Here is a 6706-nt window from a genome sequence, read left to right as displayed (position 1 = left end):
AATTGATTCCTACGTTGTCCTTTACATGCTGACCAGAGAATCCTCTCACCTCTACCTCTACACTGTCTGTCTTTGTCTGTCTGTCGTTCCTTCCATCTGTCTGCAGAGGCCGGGCCCTTCTGATGTCTCTGTTTCGTTCCAGCGTAAAGGGGCCTCAGTAATGGCCCCTGTCACACACACACACAAAGGTATTAAGGCCTAAAGCCTCTCTCTCTCCGACGCCACTGGCAGCTGGGTCAGGGGAATAATTTGATTTGGTATTTTATGCTGGAAAAGAGCCTTTCTTCCCAGGCCACATTTGCGCTTGGCTTCTCCTCGGCTCTGCAGCCCCCTGAAAGACTTTACATGACATTAACACATTTCAGAGAGCATTACGGCTTGAAAAGAGATTTGTCTAGACAAAGGCACGGTTTATTTGTAGTTAAAGCTTCATTTCCTGCCCGTTCCTCCTCCTGCACTCTCTCGCTGCACCTTTACCCCCACCCACCCCTCCCTCAACCCGCCCCTCCTTCCCGCGTGACTCCTGCCGGGCGCACAATGGTTGGCGCCCTGACAGGTAAGAGGATTTCAATTAGTTTACCTCGAAATGGGCCCGGCAAAACGTGATTAATGAAAGCAATTAGTCTCTGTCATGTCTTCAGCACACTCCTGCTAAATCACCGGACTGCTCCTCACTGACGCTAAGAGCAAATTACATCACCCAGATCCTCTCTCTCTCTCTCTCTCTCTCTCTCTCTCTCTCTCTCTCTCTCTCTCTTTATGAGCTCCCCACGTCTCAATGAAGAGAGCAACGGGAAGAGGAAGAAAAAAAGGGAGGCATGAAACCCAGCTGATACCCATTTTTTTTCTTCTTTTTACTCTTTAAGTGTATTCCATAAACATCCACAGTTTCTTCAAACCCGTAATAAAAAACAGAATAATACTTCCATAATTCCATTCAAAGAGATTTAGGGCACTGCTGCTTAAAAATCATCAACCATGTTACAGTGAGAGAGAAAAAAACACATTTATAAATCACCATAGATGTTCTATGTTTATGCGTGCGCATGTGTCAAAGACTGACTGATAATAATCAGGCAATAAGCAGCGTGTGTGTGTTTGTTAACGAGCAGTAAACCGACCCTGATTATAGCGCGGATGATCTACAGCGTCACACACATGTTTACGCTTCGTAAATGTACTTCCACTTCCCAGAACATCACACAATACATACAAGCGTATAAACTACAGCGGGATTTATGGAGACGTGTTTTAAACTTGCGGGCTTCGCCGTGGGCATGCGTTATGGGCTCCTGTCACGGAACCGAAGGAACTCTCAATCTGGAGAAATGAAATCAAATAAAAGGGAATTTACTGAGCCATAGATAATGTTTTGCTAGCTGCAGGCTAGGTGGACGTCGGCCAACAAGTAATCACTGCCCACTAGGAGGGAAACGGCCCCACCTGCTTCAAAGCCATCGCATGCAAAGCTTCCTCTTCCAGCTTCTTGCTTGTGTTATATATTCATGTCACCATCCCTCACTCTTTCTCCCAATACTCTCTGACTTCCCTACCCTGTCTGTGGCACCACAAGTCAATTTGTTCCTATGGAAGATGCTATTCTTTATATATATATATATATATATATATATAAAAATGGTCAAAATATATGGTTTCCTTTTTTCCAATGGCTAGGCACGTTTATTGTAATGACGGAACATGTCCTCCTGTGTGGCTCATGTGTGTGTTTTTAATAGTTTGATTTGAATAGTTCTTCAGGGACGTTTTGCTTGAGCCACCGGCACCTTATTTGCTCATTGAGACACATTTCTCAACAAACTCCATAGGACTGTTTCATCTGGCGAAAGGTTAATCTTGTAAACCCTACGTTGGCTCGCCTGTGGCCTTTGGAAAGGTGTGCTCGGGATGATAGGGCTTGCATATTTTCGATGTGATCCTATTTCTTCATTTCCTGCGTTGGCTGGGAACAGGCTGCAGCTAGACCAGGCCTTCTCCTTTTCTTGCTCCCTTCCTGTGCCCTTCTTTCCCCTTTTTCCTCTCTCGCGCTGTTTGTCAGACGGAGGATGCCAATGTGACAGGCTCGTTCCTATTGGAAATGACTGGAGGTCTTTGGCATCTCCACCTTGCCGCTGTTCGATGCCGCTGAGACGCGGTCGCCCTTCTAACGCTTGTTGTTCAGACGGACGCACATTCCTGAGCATGTCTATATGCGTATGGTGTGTGTGTGTGTGTGTGTGTGTGTGTATATTGCATGTTTGCATTTCTATCTGTGGCAGTTCCCTCATGTGCCAGGGCTTGTGAGTGGCCCGCTCCTTCCCGCTTCAAATGGATGCTGCCTTGTCAAGCTGTCATGCTTCAGGACAGTAATATCCGAGGCCCCCCCCCCCCCCCCCTTCTTCTTCTTCTTCTCTGCTCCTCGCCCCATCAGTCAGAAATTGGGAAAGCCAAAATGTCAAGCCCACGCACTCCTGTCTTTCTCTCTCTCTATCTGTCACTTTTCTTTCTCTCTCTCTCTCTCTCCATCCCTCCCTCCTGTTGTCTAAGGTTTTTCCTGTCACCAAGCCAAAATGTAATTGTCCAAAGCTCTTGTCAGCCTCCAACACTTTGATATTTTTCCCAGGCTTCAAACGAGGCGCGACAACAATAAGGCCTGTGACTGCAGGGCACCGGCGAGGTAGCCAAGGCTAGATTAGTTATCACGTCTTTATGTTCGCTGGCACGGCTCGCAGACTTTCACCGAGAGGGAGGGTGTTTCGGAAGGAAGCGGACTTGTTAGCGGTTTCTCGGGCGGCTTGTTCGATGCCCCGGGATATTTTTTTTTGTTAAGACTTTCCAACATCAGCTTCAGGTAAATATCAGGGCGTGTACACACGGTGTCAAGACTCCAAATGGTGGCGTGTCTGTTCTATGTTGATCGCGATGTTGAGGTTTCTGTAATTGACACTGTCTTAATGCATGTCATTTTCACTCATTGTTACTCACCAAACCACAAGGCCCAGCGTGTATTTAAGGGCACGGGATGATTAAGCCTGCAGAGAACAGGCGGAGGATCAGATAATTTGTTACAGATTTAATCTTGGCATCACTTGAGTAGAACTGTAAGATAGTATCAGAGAGACATTTTACCTCTTAATGTTCTTTGAACAAACCTCCGGTCAAACCCTAATCTTTGAAGCGAGACTGCGTAACTTGCCAGAACAAATACCACATTCTTCCCCTTAAAATTAAAAAAAGGATTTTAACATTAATTCAGGTTGAGAATTTCGCCAAATCCGACACATCACACGATCCACTCTGAAGACGTCCTTGTTGTTATTACTTGTCATGTAATTCTGTCAAGGGAACCAGGACGTCACAACAATAAGCGTTAGATTGCGTTACACGTTCTTGTGTTTTACTCCACATAACATTAGTTTGCTTTTCACACAACAGTGATCCAGTTTCTGTGTTTCTCCGTAACAAGTATTGTTTAGTGTCGAGGTTTGCCAGCAGCAGGTTAGCACCTACTCAGCCCTGCTAACATGATATGCATTCACCTCCATGGGGGATATGCTCCGCACGTTCTATTTATGGATGCTGAGTAAAATGACACTTCAACCCTCAACCCGTGTCTGTCTGAGAGAGATCGTTCTCATATGGTACATGCAGGACAGATTAGGACAAGAGATGGACAAGACATACAGAAGTAACAACACTGGTCTTCTTGCTTCCTCGAGGAAAAATAGTCCTTGTTTGATTCAGATTTCATATAACGGGCAATGAGGAGGAAGTCTCAGCTAAGTTTAGTTTGGGAAAGTGAGAAGATGGATACCATTCTCAGATTCTTAAAAATTTGGGATAGAGCTATAGGCTAGCATTATGTCCACGCTCCCCAGTCTTCAAGCTATGCTAAGCTAAGCTAACTGCCTCCTGGCTGTAGTCCCATACTCAAAGTACACTCTTAATGTCTGTCCACTAAGTAAGACCCCAATTTGAAGAAACTGGACTTTTTCCGTTAGATGTAAAACCCCGTCATGTAAAATAGCTTAGCCCCGTCTCCACCCATGCATGTAATAAGTGAAGTGACTGCAAACACCTTTACAAGGCAGAACAATGTGTGAAAATGGTTGCGGGCTCTGGCCCCCGACAGGAGCCTTTTGTTTTGACTGAGTCTCTTTTCGACTCTTTGGGATTTCCTCCAACGTCCCCGAGCTCCCGTTGAACGAGGAGCGGGTAACCGGCAGAGAGCAGCCTAACAAGCTGAAACCAGACTTCCACTCGCTCTTGCAAGAAAAAAAATGGCACTATATCCTCTGGGACGAGGGGAGGTTTGGCCCGGGCTTCAGACGCGGCTCGCGGTCACCTCCGCTGGCAGTAGCAGCCACTCGGTCCCCAGCTCCTCTTCCCCTCCCCGGCAGCTGGGAACAGTGGGAGTTTTGCAGGCTGCCATTACATGGCCAGAGCAGAGCCGGGGTGAGCTCAGACTTGCTGCTTTTCGCTCACTCGACGGGAGCTCCGTTTCCAAAACGTGACAGGAAATAGGTAGCAAATGAGCTCTGATGTCCTTCATCAAAACACACTGCTGCAAATTTACATTCTGGGTTTTCCCTGGTTAAATATGTCGTATACTTACAAACTGCATATCCCTCTATTTAAAGCAGACATTTGATACAGATGTGAATCCACACATAAGATAGCCTGCCTGTATTTGTCAGGTATCAAATATCAAATCTGCATTTATGTTAAAGAAGCAGTAGAGACAGTATTTACACAATAGCTGGCCTTCACATACATTACCATAAAATCAGCTGTACAGGCTGCAGGAAACAATAATCTTTTGATTCCCTCAACTCTTTCCCTTTCTTTCTTTTTTTTTTGCCTTCTGTCTGCAAGTGAGGGAAGAAAAAGGAGTGGGTGTTTTATGTTTGCATGTTTTCAAAAAACACAAACCCGACGTACTTCTGCTTTTCGCCACCCTTTGCCCGCTTCTCACCATACGCTCATGTTACAAGCGAGCTAAATCAATAGAGGTAAAAAACATGCAAGATTTAACATCCTTCGCAATTTCCTTTGATGAGCTTGCAGTGTCTGGTACATGTGTTATGGAGTCAGACATGTGACGCGCTCCCGAATGCAAAAAGGATCTTTTCATCGTGTTCGTGAAAACACAAAAGAAAAACAGAGCGAGAGCCACGTGCATCTCACAGCGATGAAGTTCATCCCAGTTCCCCAACTGAGAGAAGTATGCGGTGTCTATTTTGACACGTGCATACCACTCGTTGTTAAACAAAGTCTAGATTAAGTTGGGAAGAAATCAGTTCCTCCTTGTATATTTTTGCAGCAGCTGCAGTAGAAAAAAAAAAGCCAAAAATCATCTCCATCACCTGGCGGTTCATGTGCTTCCACATGCCTCAATAAAACCACATAGACTGTGCTGTAAATTGTGTATGTCATGAAAAAAAAAAAAAAAAAAACATGTGCAAAGTTTGATGATTTTCATGCTTTTGTTTATGATGTTCTTTTCTACACTCAAGAGCTTTATGGCCCTTCAACACGTGAAACTATCACCAAAGGCCTTTATAGCTTAAAAAAAAAAAACAGAATCTGATTGTCTATGTAGGAAAAATGTTTTCAAAGCTTCGGCGCAGTCCTTTTGCCACGCTCTCACTGTGCCATTTCCTCTCATCCGGTGACAGCGAGTGGATTTATGTGTGTGTGGTTTGCCCAGAAGACCCTCTACTGTACCCTCCCTGCAGAGCCTGTCACACAGGCTGATGTATCCCCCCCCTCCCCCCCTCTCCCTCTCACTCTCCAAGCTTTATGATGGAAACTGATACAAACACCGTGATAGGGTTTCGGGATAAATTATTCACGCTTCCAATGCTTCCCTCTCTCTCTCTCTCTCTCTCTCTCTCCCTCCCCCTCTCTCTCTCTGCTGCCGCTTTCGGTTCTTAGAGGACGTCCATTCTACAAATGGAGCCCTTTTTTTTATGTTAGACCTCATCCTTTTAATTGATCTGCGGCAAAAAAGACAATACACGTGCGATCAAAAGAGAGCGAGCAGAGGATTGCACGGTGAAAAGTTTTAGCACTGGCGCGTAACACTTGGGCCGGGCTGGTGTGCGTTGTCGGGTGCCGGCGGCGGCCTGTGCTGCGGGGGCATTAGGTGCCTTAAGATTTACTGCCTGGTAAATGAAATGGCTGTCCATCGGGTTGCAAGGGGCGGCACATCCAACAGAGCGCCGGTCTGATGTCTCTACCATCTGGTAGGATAGGCCTTTAATTGAAAAGAATTTCTGGACTGAAGGGGAAGAGCTGGACCAAGTCTCCCAGTGCCCCAAGAGAGAGGAGTAATGAAAAGAAAATAACTTCTCTCCTCTTTAGTGCCTATGGAAGCCATAAAGAATAACAGGACATGGTGATATAACAGACACGCCGCCGTAGTGAGTGGGTGAATAACTTTCATATTACAGCCGACCATCTGCTAAGACGGTTAGGAAGCCAATTGGATTAAACGTTATGGCCACTTTGCTCACCGTGACTTTTAGGACTACCTTCAGGTGGCAGTTCATAAAGCATTTCTTTGTCAGGTTTATTTAGACATGAAAGATGTGTTTTTTTACTTTTGCGTCGCGCTCCCCCACCCCACACTCCCACTTTGAGATTTCTCTAAAAACAAACCGGGAGGGAGGGAGGGGGATGGCAGACATCCTGGAGGCCATAGAGG

This window comes from Pholis gunnellus (assembly GCF_910591455.1).
Source record: "Pholis gunnellus genome assembly, chromosome: 20".
Classification (NCBI taxonomy): domain Eukaryota; kingdom Metazoa; phylum Chordata; class Actinopteri; order Perciformes; family Pholidae; genus Pholis; species Pholis gunnellus.
The sequence above is the reverse complement of the archived record's forward strand: the minus strand, read 5'-3'. Positions refer to the sequence as shown.